This window comes from Hypanus sabinus, chromosome 2, assembly GCF_030144855.1.
Source record: "Hypanus sabinus isolate sHypSab1 chromosome 2, sHypSab1.hap1, whole genome shotgun sequence".
Taxonomy (NCBI): domain Eukaryota; kingdom Metazoa; phylum Chordata; class Chondrichthyes; order Myliobatiformes; family Dasyatidae; genus Hypanus; species Hypanus sabinus.
Genome location: NC_082707.1, coordinates 84,795,287 through 84,817,238, shown reverse-complemented (window position 1 = coordinate 84,817,238; position 21,952 = coordinate 84,795,287). Strand labels below are relative to the sequence as shown.

The 21,952-nt window shown below is 41.6% G+C and overlaps 1 protein-coding gene across 1 annotated transcript in view; it reads right to left on the bottom strand.

Moving 5' to 3' along the window:
- Nucleotides 1-21,415, bottom strand: part of LOC132380455 (protein mab-21-like 4) — a 90,526-nt gene extending 69,111 nt beyond the window's left edge. Inside the window, exon 1 of the mRNA XM_059949264.1 lies at nucleotides 21,281-21,415. The gene's annotated coding sequence lies outside the window, so the exon portion shown is untranslated. The remainder of the gene's footprint in view (nucleotides 1-21,280) is intronic.
- Between the last annotated feature and the right edge of the window lie 537 nt (nucleotides 21,416-21,952).

The window sequence follows — 21,952 nt, the reverse complement described above, 5'->3', positions numbered from 1 at the left end:
CATAATCCACCTGATTATGATCTTGCACATTATTGTTGACTTACTTGTTTACATAATTGATTTACTTGTTTATTTATTATTATGTTTTATTTTATTTATTATTTTTTTCCTGCTAGATTATGTATTGCATTGAACTGCTGCTGCTAAGTTAACAAATTTCACGTCACATGTCGGTGATAATGAACCTGATTCTGATTCAGACACTGCACGCTCTCACTTTATTCTGCATTCTGTTTCGCACCACCCTGACGTACTGTGTAACGTATTGCTCTGTACAGACAGTCTGCAAAATAAGCTTTGCACTGTGTCTTGTACATGTGACCATAATAAACCAATTCCAATTCGAAGGGAAACTCGGGAGGACAAAAATAAAAAATAAACTCTGCATTGAATTTACAGATCTAGAGCTGAGCAAATTGAGACGGGGAAAGAAGACTCTCAAAGTGTCTCCCGATCAAGTAGCAGCAAAACCGCTGTTGAAACGAAAATCTCCTGAGGAGCTCGCAGAGAGTGCACCCATTACACATGGAAAGTGTGCCAGCAGTAAGATGACAGCAGGTAAGAGAACGTGCAATGTTAGGGGAGAAACGAACTGTGTCTTTCTCTGAGTCACATCAGCTCTACTCAGTCCACAAGTACAAACTTCATAATCCAAGTATTGAACTCATTCCCTAAGGTCTAGCCACACAACTGCGATATTGGTCATGCCATCCCCTAAGGTTTCATACGAAGACCAGTCACTTGCTGAGTGGGGGTTATATGCATATTCTATGACAACAAAGCTGCATTTATAAACAAGAGAAAATCTGCTGCTGCTGGAAATTCAAGCAACACACATGAAATGCTGGAGGAACTCAGCAGGCCAGGCAAGATCCTTAATACGAGGGGTGATTGATAAGTTTGTGGCCTAAGGTAGACGGGGTCAAGTTTAGAAAAGCTAGCGCATTTATTTTTCAACATAGTCCCCTCCTACATTTACACACTTAGTCCAGCGGTCGTGGGGCATACAGATCTTGGACCTCCAGAAAGTGTCCACAGATGGGTGATTGATAAATTCATGACCTAAGGTAGAAGGAGATGAGTTATACAGCTCTTGCTGTATGGACATGCAGGTCAACTCTTTAAGTGATTATGCAGTAAGTTTGAAGTTAATAACTCATCTCCCTCTAACCTTGGGCCACAAACTTATCAATCACCCCTGCTGTGGACACTTTCTGGAGGTCCAAGATCCGTATGTTCCATGACCACTGGACTAATTGTATAAATGCAGGAGGGGACTATGTTGAAAAATAAATGTGCTAGGTTTTCTAAAATTGACTCCTACCTTAGGCCACAAATATATCAATCACCCCTCGTAGATGCTACCTGGCCTTTGAGTTCTCCAGCACTTTATGCTGCATTTATAAATTGCTTAATTTCACTCCCTCCATCCTCCATCCTCACTTCCCCCATTACTCAGCCCCACCTCTGGATGTGCCAAGACACCTGATCCCCAATAACGGGCCTGAAGGTTACCGTTGTACTACACCAAGTGCTCAAACTGCAAATGAGTGTATAGTCTAAATTCCCAGCATGGACGTGATGATTGCAAATATTATTATGCTGGTGTTTGAAGAATGCCATTTTTTTTAACTCTCTATGGAGCTGAAGATCATGGAGTGAGTTGGAGACAGTTCCTTGTGGACTTCACATGCCAGTTTTAAAAAGCAAGTGAGGCTTGTCAGGACTTTTCTGTGGAGCAAGAGATTGCTTGGGTTAGCAAGGGCTAATAAAGAAGCAGGGTTAAAATAGAATGACCATTGTTGGAGTGGCTATTGTAGGAGTGGACAGTGATAGCGTAGTCAGGCTTTGGCTCGAAAGCTTAGGCAAGAACAGGTGCAGGCTAGAACTTAAGTTTGAGAAGTTAGAGGTGTATCCAATGTAGGCTGGATGGTAGTTCAGGCAGTAGAATGCCCCTCTAGTGAGGGGTGGGATTTCAAGGTACCTATCAGTTTCCCTGATGACTACATCTGCAGGAAGAACAGCTCCTGACTGATGAGGTCAAGGGACTGCAGCTGGAGCTGGATGTACTCAGGACCATGCAAGAGACTGAAAACCTCATTGATGAAACTTTTACTGAGGTGGTCACCCACAGAATGCAGACTTCAGACAGTAGAAGGGTGACCACCAGGAGGGGTAAGGGGAGTAAGTAGTCAGTGCAAGGTTTCCCTGTGCCATTCCCCTCAACAACAAGAACAACCCTTTGGATATGGCCGAGGGGGATGACCTATCCGAGCACAGCAGCAGCAGCCAGGCCAGTGGCACTGTGGCCGGCTCTGAGGCTCAGCAGGGAAGGCTAATGTCAGGCAGAGAGATAGTGATAGGAGACTCAGTAGTTAGGAGATTCTATGGCCGTGATAAAAAAGCCAGGATGGTGTGTTCCAACCCAGGTGTTAAGGTCCAGGATGTCGCAGAACAGTTGTAGAAGATTGTCAAGGGGGAGGGTGCGAGGCAGAGGTCACAGTGCACAGTGGTGTCAAAACCATAGGTAGAAGGGGGAGAGGAGGTCCTGCACAGTGAATGTAGGGAATTGGGGAGATGCTGAAGAGCTGGATCTCTAGATTACTCCTGGTACCACATGCTAGTCAGGGCAGGAATATGATAATAGATTAGATAAATGAGTGGCTGAGGAAGTGGTTTCAGATTTCTGGATCACTGGGATCTCTTCTGGGGAAGGTATAAGTTGTACAAAAAGGACGGGCTACACCTGAACCAGAAGGGGAACAATATCCTTGCAAGTAGATTTTCGAGAGGTGCTGGGGAGGTTTTAATCTAAGTTGGCAGGAGGGATGGGAATGAGAGTGATAGGACTGAGGAGGGGGCAGTTGGTATACAAGTGTATAGTGAGACTGTGAGGCAGATGATAGAGCAAGATTGCAGTCAGTGGGATGAGTTAAAAAGTAATGGGCCAAATCAAAAAGGATGATAAATACAGGACTGAAGGTGTTATATTTGAATGCACACTGTATACAGAATAAGGTAGATGATCTTGTAGCGTAGTAAGAAACTGGCAGATATGACATTGTGGGCATCAGATAGTTGTGGTTAATATGAAGCTTAACATCGAAGGATACATATTACATTGAAAGGACAGAGAGATAGCCACTGGTGCTGGGGTGGCTGTGTTGTAAAAACTGAAATCTAATTTTAGAAAGAGGTGACATGGATCGGAAGCTGTTGAATCTTCGTGGGTAAAGACCCTGGTGGGAGTTATATACAGGCTCCCAAAAGTAGCCAGTATTTGGGATATAAATTTCAACAGGAAATATAAAAGGCATATAATAGGGGCAATGTTATAATAGCCATGGGAGATTTCAATACGCAGGTAGTTTGGGAAAATCAGGTTAGTGCTGGATACCAAGAGACGGAATTTGTAGCATGGCTATGAGTTGGCTTTCTTGAGCAGCTTGTAGTTGAGCCCACTAGGGGAAAGGCAATTCTGGATTGAGTGTTGGAGAGGGTTCCGAGGAGGTTCGCGAGAATAATTCAGGGAATGAACGGGTTAACGTATGAGGAGCTTATGATGGTTCTGGGTCTGTACTCGCTGGAATTTAGAAGAATGAGGGGGGATCTCATTGAAGCCTATCCAATATTGAATGGCCTAAACAGAGTGGATGTGGAGAGAATGTTTCCTATAATCTAGGACCAGAGGGTCTTATCTCAGAATAGAGGGACATCCATATAGAAAAGAAATGAGAAGAAATTTCTTTAGCCAGAAGGAGGTGAATATGTTGGTGAAAGAGTGGTAGGAATGTGGAATGAACTGCCAGATGAAGTGGTAAATGCGGGCTTACTTTCAACATGTAAGAAAAACTTGGACAGATACATGGATGAGAGTTGTATGGAGGGATATGGTCCAGGAGTAGGTCAGTGGGACGAGGCAGAAAAATGATTTGGCTCAGCCAAGAAGGGTCAAAGCACAGCTCTTTCTGTGCTGTAATGTTCTATGGTTCTATGTTGAACTCATTGCCAATGGATGGCTGTGGAGGCAAAGTCATTGAGTACATTTAAAGCACAGGCTGAGAGATTCAGGGTGTCAAAGATTTTGGGAGATGTCAGGAGAATGGGGCTGAGAGGGATAATAAATCAGCCATGATGAAATAGTGGAGCAGACTCGGTGGGATAAGTTGCCTAATTCTGTTCCTATGTCGTATGATCTTATGAAGTAGTAGAAAGTCAGTAAATGTAATGTCTTGTCTGACATGCACCAGCACTGCACCATCAACTCATCATTGAGCTGAAGATTACTGAAGCATACAAAATTACTGAAGCATATAAACCTTTTAATCAGAGACTCTAGTGGATATCAGGTGAGTCATCTTGTCGTAATACAGATGCAGAATGTACTTGGCCCTTTCAAGTGATATCACATTAACCTTGCTGTTTTTCAGTGATGCCAGCAAAAGGAAGAATAGCAAGAAAAATGGAGAACACGAACATTCCCAGGTTGCCTCCAAGAAGCGGTATGTGAACTAGTTTTCCAAAACTACCAGACAGGTATACAGAGACACCGTGGGAAATAGGATTATTAGAATTTATTGAGCCCCCAACTATTCACATGCTCATAAGAACCTTTAGTCCTGATGAAGGGTTTTGGCCTGAAAAGTCGACAATACTCTTTTCCATAGATGCTGCCTAACCTGCTGACTTCCTCCAGCATTTTCTGTGTGCTGCTATAAAACCAAAGGAGGAATTCACCCAGTGGACACAGGGGTGTTCTTTTGATTGACTGTAATTGAACAAAATCAGCGTAGACACCTAGTGTAGATAATTGACTGCCGTCAGACAATGTGATCGACGATTGCATCATCCAAATCTTCATTTTCATTGGAACATTCAAGGAGATAACTTCAAATTCTTCATAGTTCCTAACTTGTTAAAGTTGTGAAATCACCTCATTTTTACTCTCGGCTGTTTCTGGCATCTCCAAGACTAAATGCTTGAACCACAGTGAGTAAAGTGGTTCTGAATTGTCTTACTACTTATTTCTCACCAAAAATCTGTGACAAAAATCACTGCTTTTTAAAAACAAACACACACAACTGACACTATTGAAATCTATATGCTCTAAACACAATGTCCTGCCCCATGAAAGCAGCATAGTGTTCCAAATAAATGATGGGAATCCCAGCTATTTTCTTGATTAATCTTTTGTTCTTTAAGAGTTGTCCCAAATAACCAGCTGTCCGGATTAACCAACGGTCCAATTACCAGGAATGCACCGTATTAAAAAAAGTCCAAAAATATTATTGTGTCAGTCAGATGCTACATTGAACTTCCAAAAAATATATTGCTAAAACATATATATATATATATATAGATGAAATGCTCAGAATAAGAATCAGAATCAGGTTTATTATCATTGACATATGTCATGCAATTTGTTGTTTTGTGGCAGCAATATAGTGCAAGACATTAAAATAACTATAAGCTACAAAATAAATAGTGCAAAACTAATGTTCAATGACTCGTGGAATGTTCAGAAATTTAATGACAGAGGAGAAGAAGCTGTTCTTAATATGTTGAGTGTTATCAGAGCTTTTGCCAACATTTGTGCCATTGGCGAACTTATGGATGGCATTTGAGCTGCTTTCAAAGCTGGAGTAGGCTTATTGAGCTATTTCAGTTACTCTGGATCTTGTTTCTTAACTTATTTGCTGTTATGGTAGAAAATTGTTAGTCTAGCTCAGCAAGATATTAGTCAACATTAGCGAGGTATTACTTAGTGTGTTACTGAGATATAAATCTGAACATCAATGACATGTTATTTTGATATGTAATATTGCTCTAACTTTTTACTGTGAATTATGAAAGATGTCTTTTTACATATAATTATACTTGTATTTTCCCTTCTCATAAGGGGCACAATCAACCACTGCCTCAGTTCAGAAAGAAAACAACCATTCAGCGAATGATCCTCCTGTCTCCAGTGCAAAAGGAATTTTCATCAAGCAAGTTTTTGAATCAGGTTACAAGCCAATCAAATTTGACAAATTTGCACATTTAGTAGTATGTTAAAAGAAACCTAAGTTGGGACAAGGAGAAGCTAAAAGCCATTTATTCATGAAATGTAAGAATGACCCAGCAGAGAACGAAAACATTTGGTTCATCTCCATGAGCTCCACGATTAACTCCTTTTCCCTGCTACTTCCTCATAGCCCTCCAAAGTTTTCTCCTTTGTTTTCTATAATTACCAATTTTCTTTTGCAAATTAATATCTCACACCCCACAGGAATTCAGATTATAAGAACTTGTTAGGTAAAAAAATTATAATTTCTTTTGCCTCTGTTTCTTTTTTCAGTATATTATCTTGTTCCCAGCACTCCAACTATTGAAATAGCTTCTGGTTATTAACTCCAATCATTTTTTTCAATATCTTTAACAATGCTAACATAACTCCATTTAACCCATCCTGCTCTAAAAACAGCATCTTTAGTGCTTCACTGTAATAGCAGTCCTGAGTAACTGAGCGTATGATGGTCGGTACAGATTTGGTGGGCTAAAGGGTCTGTTCTATGCTGCACCTTTCCATGTCCTCATGACACGATTGGAAAACAATGAATTTAACACCTTTATTCAAGAAGGAATGCAGACAGAAAGCAGAAAACTATAGGCCAGTTAGCTCAACATCTGCTATTGGAAATTGGTTGGAAACTATCATTTGGAGCACCTAGTAAAATTCAAGGATGTATATAGAGGTTTTGGAAAGGTTGCAGATGAGAATGTTGCCAGGATTAAAGGGCATGTTCGATAAGGAGAGTTTGGGTGAACTTAGGCTAATTCTCTGCAGTGACAGAGGCTGATAAGATTATGAAAGGTATAGATGTAAGGGCAGAGCAGGCCTCTCGGGTTCAAGCCACATTGTCCCACAACCCGAACTAACCCTAACCTAAACATGGGACAATTTACAATTACCAATTAACCTAGCCGGTACGTCTTTGGACTGTGGGAGAAACCTGGAGAACCTGGGGGAAGCTCACACATTCCATGTACAGAGACTTCTTACAGAATTGTGCCGGAATTGAATTCCAAATTCTGGAACGCGCCGAGCTGTAATTATATCAAGCTAAGCTCTACGCTACCGTGGTGCCTGATTTTGCTGCAATAGAAGATTGGCCAGCCAACTGGAAACAGAATAAATCCATCTTTTTGGCAACAAGCAGCAAATGATATCTGGCAAGGATTGGGATGTAGCACTTCAATCTTTTTTTATAATGTAAGAGAGAGAAAAATTACCTGGGAACTATTTGTGAAAATGCTGGCCTCAAGGAACAGTTTGCTGTCAAAATATACATCTTGATCTCATCAGTGTTTGGCACCAGAATGGTAAAACTTTCCAACTCCAACTTGCAGCTTCCTGAGAATTAAGAGGAGCTATCAATTTATTTTATATTCTCCTCAGTAAAGAAACAGTCCTAACCAGCAAACTTGATGCAGCTTTCTTTTTCTGCTTTAAGGTAAACAAATTAGAAAGAGGATATGGAAGTGGGGTGCCCAGGGCATCTGCTGGCCACTTGGACTCTGCTTCAAATATACCAGGCTGGTTTGCATAGAGGATAAGGAAGTGAATTATCTTAAGACAAAGGGATTTGCTGAAGGAAGAGTGACAGGTTTTAAATCAATTCAGATGTTATAAATATGGATAGGCAAAGTACCGTGATCACTACATTTGATGCAAGATAAGTTGTAAACAGGACGTAAGGAAGCTAGTACTTAATATAGATAATCTAAATGAGTGATCAAAGATCAGTCATGTGGGTTAGGAAAATGGACCTCTTCTCTTGTGTTGTGTGTTAATGGCTTGGATCAGAGTATAAAGTATATAATTTGAAAGCTTTATGATCATATGAATCTTGGAAAATGTAGCAACTAGTGCAAAGGATGGTAAGAAACTTCTGTCATATATAGATAGCATGTACAAAAACATAACACAAAGAATTCAATGTGCAAAATGTTCAGTGAAGCGAGGTAGAATTTAAGTGGCGTGTAGGAAGAAGGTGACATAGATTTCAAGCGTTCTGCGAGTTGAATGTGACAGAACAGGTGAAGGAAGCTGTTAAAAAGGCAAAAACTCTGGATTCATAATTGAAGGCATAGAATATGAAACTAAGACAGTCATGTTACATCCTGTATTCCACATTATACAGGCCTCCATGAGTTTGCAAACAAAACAAATGCTCAGAGATGCAGTAGAGGACAAGAATAAAAGATTTCAGGGACATAAAGATAGATTTGTAAATTAGAAGACAAAATTGAACATAAGAAGTGTCCAAATTTGCATTTCGGTAGGAAAGATGACATGAGTTAATAAAATATATTAACTTATATAAACGGTACAATTTTCAGTATCTACGCTTGGTCCGCCAGAGAAAGCAGGATCTCCCAGCGGCCACACATTTTATTACCACGTCCCATTCCCATTCCCATTCTGATTTGTCTATCCATGGCCTCCTCTACAGTCAAGATGAAGCCACACTCAGGTTGGAGGAACAACACCTTATATTCCGTCTGGGTAGCCTCCAACCTGATGGCATGAACATTGATTTCTCTAACTCCATTAATGTCCCTCCTCCCCTTCTTACCCCATCCCTTATTTATTTATTCCCCCCCCCTTTCTCTCCCCTCCTTTTTTCCTTCTCTCTGCCCCTCTCACAATCACTCCTTGCCTATTCTCCATCCCTCTGGTGCTTCCCTCCCCCTTTCTTTCTCCCTAAGCTTCCCGTCCCATGATCCTTTCCCTCCTCCAGCTCTGCATCCCTTTCGCCAATCACTTTTCCAGCTCTTAGCTTCACCCCTCCCCCTCCGGTCTTCTCCTATCATTTCAGATTTCCCCCTCCCCCTCCTGCTTTCAAATCTCTTACTATCTTTTCTTTCAGTTAGTCCTGACGAAGGGTCTCGGCCCGAAACGTCGACTGCACTTCTTCCTATAGCTGCTGCCTGGCCTGCTGTGTTCCACCAGCATTTTGTGTGTGTTGCTTGAATTTCCAGCATCTGCAGATTTCCTCAGGTTTGCGAGTACAATTTTCAGACTGTTTGAAAATGGCAGGACAAGTTAAGAAAACTGGAAAAAATATGGAATTCTTGGTTTTGTTATTAAAGGCATTATTTAGAAAAGCAAGAATATAATACAGAACATTAATATACCTATACCAATATTTAAATCTCAGCGGTTATGTTCTGCCAGTTCCTGGGCTGTAAGAAAGATTTCAAGGCCTTAATAAACTGATATTATCATGACTGTTGCCCATGCAGTCATGTGGAGTTAACTGAGAAGCAGGACTTGCTCTCCCTTATAACAGTGAAGATTAAGAATAGGGCAAAATAGTTTACAGGTGCAATTGGTAACCAGGAGACACAAATATAAGGTGACCAGCGAAGGAACCAGAGACAAGAACAAGCCTTATGATAGAAAAGGATTCTTTAGCAAAGTTTATAAGATTCTCAGGTAACAGATTGAGGGGAAAACATTTCCAAGACTACTTGGCAGGACATGTTATGGGTTACTTACATATTATGACACAGAAAGAGGCCATTCAGCCCATTTGGTCCATGCTGCTGCCTGCACAGCAAAACTATTAGCTCTATTAATGGATTTATTTCTTTAATCCTTTAATATATTCTCTTTGATATACCATCAACTTCCATTAAATCTTTTTTGCTACTTACCTGCACTGAATTATTTACAGTAGCAGATTAATCTACCAGCACAACTTTGAAATGCGTGATAAAATGGGAGCTCTAGGGGACAGCATATATATCGTGACAGAAGAATGTATCAACTTCATATAGATAGTGCCTAAGCAATCTTCTCTCTAACTTGTAATGACCAGTATATGCAAAAATCTTTTGCTTTCCTTTTTATTGCCCAGTTGCAACATGTGCGCACTGAATCTTATATATAGAGGTATTAATTTTAACAGCTAGCAAAAACTAAAATCTGCAGATAAGTCATTGCAAACTCCATATTGTCAACACCGTCCGCATCAGAAACCAGAAAAGGAAATGTGATTGAGTATGATCATGAAATGTACTTTAAATGTCAATGAGGTGGAGGGTGACAACCTTTTGTGCGCAATTTAAATTTTTTTGGGCACTAGTAGTAAAAGATGTGTGCACGTGCATGTGCACACACCTTGGAGGGAACATTGCACCTAAGGTCAGAGTCAAACACGGGTCACTAATCTTGTCAGTCAGCAGCAATAACAGTTGCACCACTGCCTATATTACTGGAGTAGCTAACTTAAAGAGCTGCACGGGCACAATGAACCAAAATACCTTTGAAATTAATGTGATATGTTACATTCCATTCAGGAATTTCAAAAAAAGGTATCAAGGTTGTTGGAGATGCACAAATACTTAACAAGCCCGAGGAACTTGGAGGAAAGAGTAAAAGCAAATCTTGGAAGATGGCTGCACGCTATAGAGGAATAACACTGGGACAACTTATAGGGGTGAGTCAGGTATTACAGAAGGATAGTGACAATTCGGTATATTTAAATCATCTTTAATATTCAAAACAATACAAGGCATGAAACAGAACTATAGGTCACAGAAAGGTGGACACTGAACAAAAAAGACATTGTAAATAACAACAGAGAATACTGGAAACATTCAGCAGGGCCACTGCAACTACGAAGAGAGAAGGAGAATCAGTGATGGCCTACATCAAAAGAAGAGGTTACAGTGAATATGAACTAAGTCAGAAATAACTTTAAAGAGACAGAAATGGGGAGGGTAAGGGGATAGGTACAGCTATAAAAGGTGGGACACCAAACATGAGTCAGAGGAATAGGTGGAGGGGTAAAGCTAAAGAAATTTAAAGGTAATAAGGAATGAGACTATGAGAGTTTAAACATATGGTGAGAAGAACATGAGTTAAAGGAGATTGATAAGGATGGTGGTTAACACAACTGGATGGGTTGTAGGACTCTGGGTGACCTCCCTTTGGAGAATTTAAGCATGACACGCTACTTTGAAGAGCATTCAGATATTTAAGTCTGGAGATGAGAAAGGTTTGGGTGACAGTCTCAAAAGGAAATAACTGGGACTATATTATAACAAAGGAGATGACAGTGCTGAGGTAGAAGTAAGAGACCAATGCCATGTAGAGAAAGCAATGGGATTGTCATTCCAGCTTTTGATAAGGAAAAACATGGAGGATGTGAACAAACTGATATAATCTGAGACAATGGTCTTGGAGAAAGACAGAATCAGTTGGGAGGACCAAAGTGAGTTATTTGTTTACAACTAGATATCAAGATGGCACGTTGAATAAGAAGTTTGATGGCACAAAGGCAGCAGATGCAGAAGGAGAAAGAGTGAAGAGGTAGAAAATAATGTTCAAAGCTGATCTCATTTTCTCAGATGGGGTTGAATAGAGAAGGGCAAGGACCAATCTCAGGATATTAGAAAGAACAAAGCAGTTGCAGAAGAAAAGCCATTGCTGAGATACTTAGGTAGTTAAGAATGGAATCATATGAGTGAAGTCTCAATAAGTTGGACAATGGAGGAAGATGATCTGGATGTAGAGCTGGGGGGGGGGGAGTGAAACCATACTACAGATGTAGTCAGTCATTGACAATATTATTTGTGATTATACTGAGCCTACAAATCTCTGTCATCAACAGAGGGTACACAGGGGCTTGATGCTGCATTGCACTGAATATTTCTAAGATGTAGCAATGCCACAATAATCCATAGAATTATGACTTAAAAGAATCATATTACCAAGGAATCATTGGTTCAACAAGTCCAGCCTTTCATTGTCAAGACATTTGAATTCTAAACCAATCATAACTGGTAATGGATGATGCTATCAACTTAAGACCGTCACAGCCGGGGGAGGAGGTGGATATAAGCTTCCACTTTCTACTAAATGCTTCCAATGGCACGCATCTCAGATAGCCTCTGACAACCAAGTCCAGCTCCTGGCCTTCACATGTGGCTTAGCCTGGCAGAACCATTTCTACTGGCAGGAGAAGGGGCAAAGGGGGATTACTGGCACCTTAAAACCAGCAGCTTCGAGCAGATGGGGCTCATCAGCCGTGGTTGGCAGATCATCGAGGAGAAGGAAAACTCTGATCTCAGACCTCCACTGCCTTGGGGCTACACCCACTCATGGGTAGTCTTCAGGAGTAAACTCCATGGAAAAATCCAGAACTAGAGTCCCTAAGACAGTCTAAGGTTGAATTCAACGTTGAATTGCAGCTCTTGTGATGCAGCTGGTGCCAAATTGTATCAGGCTCTACCGTTCCTTTAGATTCATCAGCTGTGTGGAGAAGGGGAGCCTGTTGCATTGGCAACAGCTTGCTCTCCACATAGTACTGCTCTGACTGGTATACTAGATGGCGTATCACATAGACAACTGGGAAGCAGCATCCATGGACCACTCCAACAAACGGAGATAGTTGTATGATCATTAAACAGGACGGGATGAGAAGAGAAAACTATCATACTTTTCCAACAAAACCAAAGGCAGGGACGGACCCTGCAGTACCAAATTTCCAACGTTCATGTCAGAGCACCAGAGAGTTCACCAGCAACAATGTACTGTTGGAGGAATTCAGTAGGTCGAACAGCATCTGCATTAACTCAGGTGCTACTCAACCCATTGAGTTCATCCAGCAGATTGTTAGTTGGGCCAGATTCAAGCAACTGTGGTCTCTTGTGTCTCCAATACTTCATTAAGTTTGATTTAGTGCAGAGTTAATCAAAACAACTTGGAGATCAAGTTATGGTTGAATAGTTCAATACTAGATTAAAAGATGATGAGCACACGTTTGGTATGAGTGAAACTCTTGAGTTAGTTCAGCTTCAAAGTCTTGGTTTACTCCAACATAATCCTTGCAATATTTTCCTGTTTTCTATTGAAGCAAAAGAACGATGATGAATGTGCGATCTGCAGAGATGGAGGTGAATTAATCTGCTGTGATGGTTGTCCAAGGGCCTTTCACTTAAGTTGCCTTGCTCCCCCTCTTACAGAAATACCCACGTAAGTATAAGGATTGTAGAACCAGCACATCACCTCATAGAATCATTAAATAATAAATGATCAGACAAGGCCATACAGTACTTGTTCCAGGCAACAGAAACAAATTAATTTCTACATCACTTGCTGATTCAGGAATCCTACATCTGATAGAACGAGAAGATGTGGCTTCAACTGATTTTCATATCTAACCAGGGCTTTGTTGATCAGCATCTCTGGAGCATAAGCTACAAAGCCTACCACAGGAACTTAAGCACATAAATTTGACTTCAGTGCAATGCAGCACATGTGTTTCATTGTCAGAGATGTTATCCTTTAGATAAATAAAGGTCATGTCCATTCCCTGAGGTGAATTGAAAAGATCTAACTACTGCAGTTCAAAGCAGTTAATTTCTTCCTCATATGCTGCCTAATTCTTGTCCAATGTTCAGAACATGGCTATCTTGCTAATATATATAGGTTTTCTTCGTGGGATTTTGCTAGGCATGCATCTGTTGCTGTATTTCAGAAGTATATCATTGGTTGAAAATTAATTGTGACTTCTAAAAATGTATTGATAGACACTGTACTAGCCTAGGATTAGGCTATACCAGGGGTGGGCAAACTTTTTGACTTGAGGGCCACAAAGGGTTCTAAAATTTGACAGGGGGGCCGGACCAGGAGCAGATGGACGGAGTGTTTTGGTAATACACCTCATAAGAGAAAATAAAATATCATGGGATATGTAGAAAACATGTGCTTTAATTTCAATTGACAATGAACAAATGCATTACAACAAAATATCTCTTTTAAGTCCCATGGTATTTAGCTATTTATTGAAATGACTTTTAAAACACTGAAAATTAAATGAATAAAATACAGCTTTTTTAAAATAGTAACAGTTATTATTTTAAAGAACTGAAAATTCTGTTATCCTTCAAGATATTATCATCATTACTCTCCTCCTGACTGTCTTTATTTCGAAAACGGTAGGAGATGCAGGTCTACTTGTCCTGCTCCTTCTTATTCAATTGTCCCCTGTGCCAAAACTCAACAACGACCCGCACAATGAGAGCGCGCCAGTATACGGAGCGCGTTTTTTATTTTGAGAACGTACGTGCACCTGCACACTACTCATGTCCATCACTTAACAGAAATGACATGTAACATGTAAGGCTTATTGAAAAAAATATTTTCAAATGCATTTTTTACATTCCACAAACTTATTTTTAATTTCAGTGGGAACAGTGTTGTTGGTCTCCCTTTTTAGCCAGCGCATCAAAGTCTGGATTTAGTTTTGTTGTGGCGATTCTCAGGATGGATCTGAGGTGTTGGTCAGTTAACTTGGATCTGTGGCTGGCTTTGTTGATGTTCATGACGCTGAACGCCTGTTCACACAAATAGGTCGAGCCGAACAACGCCAGCATTTTCTGTGCCGTCCTCCGGAGGTTTGGAAACACCTCTTTACCAAGTGAAGCATAAAAGTCATTCAGTTTAAGAGAGTTGAACTTCTCTTTTAAGACGGGGTCAGACTGAAAGTCGATCAGTTCCAGCCGTAGCTCCTCTGGTGCTGTTTCAGGATCTTGTGACAGGGGACAGGCCACCAACTGAAGTGACTTGTCAATTTTTTCAAAATCAGAAAAGCGACGGCAGAATTCTCTGTGCATCCAGTGACTCGCTGTATTTTTTCACATTTGCGCCGGCCTCTTCCAGCGTGGCTAGTGTGGGAAAATGAGTGAATAACTTATTCGAAATTTGCCTGGAGAAAAAAAGCCAGCTTGGATTTAAAGGCTTTCACGTTTGTGCACATGTCATGCACAAACGGATCCTTCCCCTGTAGCTTCACGTTCAGTTCATTCATGTGTGAAAATATATCTACAGCAAACGCAAAGTCACAAAGCCAGCTCTTGTTGCTCAGCTCAGGAAATTCGCCGGCCTTCCTCAGTAACTCCAAAAATGCACCGATCTCCTCTTTGAGCTCCCATACTCGTTGAAACACTTTGCCCAAACTTAACCAGCGGCCACCGGAGTGATAAAGTAGGTCCTGGTGATCCGCATCAGTTTCCTCCAGGAACGTGATGAACGGACGGTGCTGAAGTCCCCTTGCACGTATAAAGTTGACAAGTTTTACTACAGGATTCACAACATGATTCAGCTGTAATACCGATTGACATAGAGATTCCTGGTGGATGATGCAGTGAAGGAAAATAACATCCTGGTCAGGATTTTCATCTTTCACTTTATTCTGTATTCTCCTCAGCAGGCCGACATTTTCCCCCCGTCAAATTAGGAGATCCATCTGTGGTGACGTTGATAAGTTTACTCCAAGGGAGCTTCATATTTTCGATGACAGCAGACACCCGGTCATACAAGTCCTCTCCCGGTGTTTTTCCTTTCAGAGACTCCATTGTCAAAAACTCCTCCGTTATTTTAAAAGTATTGTTAATTCCTCTGATAAAAATGAGGAGCTGAGCAGTGTCTTTTACATCGTTGCTTTCATCCAGTGCTAATGAATATAACGTGAACGACTCTGCCTTTTTATTTAAGTCACTGGTTATATCTTCATCTATCAGTTCCACACCGCGAGTCACTGTTCTGCGTGATAAACTGATTTTTTCAAATTTGTCTTTGCTCTCCGGACACAATACACCTGCTGTCTCCACCATACATTCTTTTAAAAACTCGCCTTCAGACAGAGGCTTGCTGGCCTTTGCTAATTTGAATGACAGCATAAAACTCGCCTTGGTACTTGACTCATGAATGGCAGTTTGACGGTGAAAAAAATTTTGTTGAGCCTGTAAATTAGCTGCCAACCTCTGAGCATTAGCTTCCCGTTCTTTCGTTGACTGGTTGCTAGCGTAGTTGGCATGTTTTGTGGCAAAGTGACGGCTGATATTATATTCTTTAAAAACCGCCACAGTCTCTTGGCATATCAGGCATACAGCAGTTGATCTGTGTTCGGTAAAAAGATATTTAGTTGTCCACTGCTTATTAAACACCCGACATTTTCTATCCACTTTTCTTTTCTTAGCTCCACTCATCTTTACAGAAGGGGTGAGAGGTTGTAGCGGTGTGCTACACGCAGCGCTAAAATTATGACACGGAGTCAGTAACTGCAGTCAAAGGAAAAAAACTTTATTCGAAATCCCCAGCCTCACTTTTAAGCATCCCTCAACCTGCCCCCCGTGGCGCAGAGGCTCCAAAGCTCTGTGCTCGCAAATCCCCGCAGGCTATTTCCCTTAGCCGGAACGCTGGCTAATTGTGAGCCGGTTCGGATGTGCCAGGAAATGGGTTGCCACAAGGTCACAAAGCAAAGCGCAAATGTGGAGTAATACGCTGCACCTCAACAGAGGTCAATGTATATAGAGTGCGTCATCTATTGGGAAAACGCCAGAATTGCGGGGAAAAAACGTTAACAAGGTTTATTAATATTATTTCATCAAGTTCTGCGGGCCGGATTAAAAAGTTTAACGGGCCGCATATGGCTCGCGGGCCGTAGTTTGCCCATGCCTGGGCTATACTGTTCAATACCATGCAGTTACCACATACAAGGAATGGCCACACAGTAGGGTGCCAGAATAGTACGTAGCTGTACTAGGAAAGTGTGATTTCAGAAAAAGGGTAGAGGTAATCGAAGGAAGATGTGAGATTGCTTTGTTACCTTACAACCATTGAAAAGTCTTTGGTGGGACTTCACAATGAATTTTTCAATGCATTCACTGTTTATAACAGTGTATGCTATTTAAGTTGCTGATAGCGTCACTTAAGTTCCGGTACAGAACCAAAGGATAATTCCCCAAATGGAATCATCGCAGTTCTTGAAGAAAATGTTCAATCTGGTTGAATCCCAGAGACCTCTGTAAGGGATTTGTGTGTCTCCCTCCCCACATGCCCCCCCCTCCCCCTCCACACCCCCCCCCCACCGTGGAATGCTGAGTTTCCTTTGGGTGCTCCAGTTTCCTCCCACAGTCAAAACATGTACCGGTTAGTAAGGTTAAGTTGGTGGGTTGTTGTTGGTGCAGCTCGGAGGGCCAGAAGGGCCTATTCCATCCTGTAAATCTAAATAAATAAACATAGAAACTAATAAACAAACAAATAAATAAAATGAAACAAAGGATCAGTTTAATTGGGCTGAATACAAAAGATAAATAATGACTAGTTTATCAGGAGACATTAGTTTAATCTGAACACTGAGATTATTTACATCAACCTGTAAGGGCAGACAAGGCCTCGTTCTGTCTCATTCACATCTGCCAGAACAGGCAATGAGCCAATTTAAATAATTTCTTGAAGATTCTCATATTTAATCTTTAAAAATGTAATAGATTAAAAACAATGCATTTTGAATAGAGCTGGATCTTCTTAGTTCAGATAGCTTTGGTTTGTCACCTATTGATTTTGGCTTCTTTGTCTGCCCAGAGGTACCTGGAGATGTTTCTCCTGTGCAAAAAAAGATGGTGACACTCGAATCGCATTATCTGCAGGGCCTGAGAAGAGTCAACAATCACAAAGCACAGCTGGAGTCCAAGTAAGTTATCTGGCTGATTGCTGTCATCAGCCCATTCTGTTTTATACTATGAAGTTTTAAAATAAGTAAATAGCAATTATTGCTTGGGTGTCAAGATAAAAAGTATGCTTTGTATTGAAAAAGGAATTACTAACTGAAGAAAACACAGATTGGCCAAGGCCACCCACTTCTGAACAACCCTTCAAGTAAGAGAGTACACTTTTTTTAATGTTTCGCTCCAGATGTTGCTGCAGACCAGTGAAAATGAGATACTCAACCCCAGATGTGGAGTGTGCAAAACCAGTGGAGATCTAAAAGACTGTACTCAGTGCCAGGGAACCTTTCACTCCCACTGCAACTTCTCCCCCACCCCTGATAATATGAGGTAAGTCCATATCGTTAATATTTGGCAACGGGTGCCTAAATTAGCAAAGGCATTCCCTTCAACTGGTCGAACAACTGGGGGCCTTTGGGGTTCTGCGGTTTCTGTCATTTATTCTTTGTGGTTTCTTGTTTTGTGGATGTCTGTGAAGACTAAGCATTTCAGGTTTCATAATGTATACATTCTCTGTTATTAAATTGAACCATTTGTTATTGTCATACTCATGGAACATATCTGTCCCACTCCAACACAATCCTTCAGTGTGACTTATCGCACCAGCAGGACAGACCTACCCAAAGGAGTCACACAGGAGGGAAAGAAACACATATTATATCATTTAGCATAATTATCATACCATAAATTATGGAGGCTTTCCTTAATGTGAAGATGGAATTTTTATCAGCATTTCTACCCGTGCCTTCAAGCACCCAGACATCTCCCTTGGGTAGATTACTGACTAAGAAGTCAGGTGGATTTAACCCTTGTATGATTCACTCTGCTGCAGACCCAGTCTGCTGTCCATATTCCTCGAGATTCATCTAACTCAGAATTGGTGATGATGCCTCCATCATCTAACTCAGAGACTGGTGATGATGCCTCCATCATCTAACTCAGAGATTGGTGATGATGCCTCCATCATCTAACTCAGAGACTGGTGATGGTGCCTCCATCATCTAACTCAGAGACTGTTGATGATGCCTCCATCATCTAACTCAGAGACTGGTGATGATGCCTCCATCATCTAACTCAGAGATTGGTGATGATGCCTCCATCATCTAACTCAGAGACTGGTGATGATGCCTCCATCATCTAACTCAGAATTGGTGATGGTGCCTCCATCATCTAACTCAGAGACTGGTGATGATGCCTCCATCATCTAACTCAGAATTGATGATGGTGCCTCCATCATCTAACTCAGAGACTGGTGATGGTGCCTCCATCATCTAACTCAGAGACTGGTGATGGTGCCTCCATCATCTAACTCAGAATTGGTGATGATGCCTCCATCATCTAATTCAGAATTGGTGATGATGCCTCCATCATCTAACTCAGAGACTGGTGATGATGCCTCCATCATCTAACTCAGAGACTGGTGATGATGCCTCCATCATCTAACTCAGAGACTGGTGATGATGCCTCCATCATCTAACTCAGAGACTGGTGATGATGCCTCCATCATCTAACTCAGAATTGGTGATGGTGCCTCCATCATCTAACTCAGAGACTGGTGATGATGCCTCCATCATCTAACTCAGAATTGATGATGGTGCCTCCATCATCTAACTCAGAGACTGGTGATGGTGCCTCCATCATCTAACTCAGAGACTGGTGATGGTGCCTCCATCATCTAACTCAGAATTGGTGATGATGCCTCCATCATCTAATTCAGAATTGGTGATGATGCCTCCATCATCTAACTCAGAGACTGGTGATGATGCCTCCATCATCTAACTCAGAGACTGGTGATGATGCCTCCATCATCTAACTCAGAGACTGGTGATGATGCCTCCATCATCTAACTCAGAGACTGGTGATGATGCCTCCATCATCTAACTCAGAATTGGTGATGGTGCCTCCATCATCTAACTCAGAGACTGGTGATGATGCCTCCATCATCTAACTCAGAGACTGGTGATGGTGCCTCCATCATCTAACTCAGAATTGGTGATGATGCCTCCATCATCTAACTCAGAGACTGGTGATGATGCCTCCATCATCTAACTCAGAGACTGGTGATGATGCCTCCATCATCTAACTCAGAGACTGGTGATGGTGCCTCCATCATCTAACTCAGAATTGGTGATGATGCCTCCATCATCTAACTCAGAGACTGGTGATGATGCCTCCATCATCTAACTCAGAGACTGGTGATGGTGCCTCCATCATCTAACTCAGAGACTGGTGATGGTGCCTCCAAGGCACATTTGGTGATGCACATTGAAATCCTCAGCCAGAATGCATAGTGCCCCTTGCCAATATTCTTCAACATAGAGAATTCATCAGCTGGATAAAGATGGGAGGTAGTAATTCAGACATTTCCTTGCAATGGTTGACCTGATGCTACGAGACTTTATTGAGTTAAGGACTCATGCAGGTTTGTACTTTTGATGTACGTGTGTGTCTGATGTGCCAATGGTGAAAAGCTATCATCAGTGGGCTTATGACTGAAAACCTTTCAGTCAGAATCCCATCTAAATGCATTACTGTTCAAGTAGCTCAAAATCCATAAGGCTCAGTGGACCAGTAGCAGTAGCAATATACACTACCATAACCTGTCGTCCTTTGGCCCAGCATCTCCATGATCTTACTATTACTGTCAAAGCAGGAGATCAACCCTGGTCAATGAGGAGTGCAGTAGGAGATGCTGAAGAGGCACTAAAAAATGAGGTGCTAGCCTAGAGAAGTTATAGCACAAAACAATGATTGCCAAACAATAAAAACAGCACTCGATAGACAGAATATGATTTCATAATCAACAACCAGATTATAGCCCTGCAGTTTCACCTTGCATAACCATGACAATTAAACAAAAGGATGAATTTCAAGTGTGGCACAAGATCACGAAAGGAAGACAGATATTTCAAAGTTGTAAGCTGGGTTCATTTCTGACCTCCGATGCTATCTGAATGGAAGTTTTACTATCTCTTTGTGACCTTCTGGGCTTTCCCTAGGTGCCCTGGTTTCCTTTCACATTCCAAAGACATTATTTAATCTAACTGTTGACTGCAAGCTGTCCCATGTGCAGGCAACTGGAAAGTTGGGGGTTTTAATGGTCATGTGTAAGAAAACAGTTTTCTCTTCAAGGCAGCATAAGCCTGATAGGCCCAATAGTCCTCTGGTATGTCTCGTGACAAAAAAAACATGACAAAAGAGATGTGTTCATAAGCATGGCTAGCCGGACATGCTGGGTAGATGATCGACCTTGGCTTGCTCCTGAGCTCTCACCGGAGCAGTGAGTACTGCAAAGGGTACAAAAACCTGTAGTAAATCTTTAACCAAGCTATTCCAGTATAAATACAACATTGATACCCACCAAAGAATGTGAAAATCTGCTCAGGGAGGTCCCCTTCACAAAAGCAGGACAAATCTGACAGCTAAATACAGCCAATCAAGCTATTCTCAATCATCAGAAAAGCGATGTAATCAATGGCAACATCAAGCAGCACCTACTCATTTGTTCATTGTTCCCAGACTGGGATTCATTGGGAGTATTCACCTCTAGACCCAACCAGAGTCTTGGTGCCATCATGGGCCAAGGAGCTGAATTGCAGAGATTAGGGTCAATGCTTTTCATATCATGACAGTATTACTAACTGTGACATCAAGGAGTCCTGATTAAACAGGTTAATGGGCAAAGGAAAGTACTCAAGGGTTGAAGCAATACCTTATATTAAGGAGGATGCTGTGGTTGAGATCAGTTATCTCAGTCCCAGGATATCAATGCAGAAATTCTTCAGGGCAGTTTCCTAGGGCCAGCCATCTTTAGCAACACACAAAATGCTGGGAAACTCAGAGAGAATCTATGGAAATAAACAATCAATCAACATTTCAGAATAAGACCCATCTTCAGGACTGGAAAGAAAGGGGGGAGACACCACAGTAAAAAGGTGCGGGGAGGGGAAGGAAGATAGCTAGAAGGAGATAGGTGAAGCAAGAGGGTGAGGAAGGCAAAGGGCTGGAGATGAAGAAATCTGATAGGAGAGGAGAGCGACCATAGGAGAAAGGGAAGAAGGGAGAGCGCCAGGGAGAGATGATAGGCAGGTGAGATGAGGTAAGAGGCCACAGTGGGGAATACAAGAAGAGGAAGGGAAAGGGGGAATCCTGGAAGGAGAAATAAATGTGAGGTGTTGCTTCTCCGCCCTTGAAGTGGCCTCATCATAACAGAAGAGGAAGCCATAGATCAACATGTTGGAATGGAAATGGGAAAAGGAATTAAAATGGTTGGCCACCAGGAAATTCCCCTTTTGGCAGATGAAGTGGAGGTGCTTGACAAAGCAGTCCCATAATTTACCTCGGGTCTCACCAATGTAGAGGAGGCTGGGTGGTAGGTTAGGAC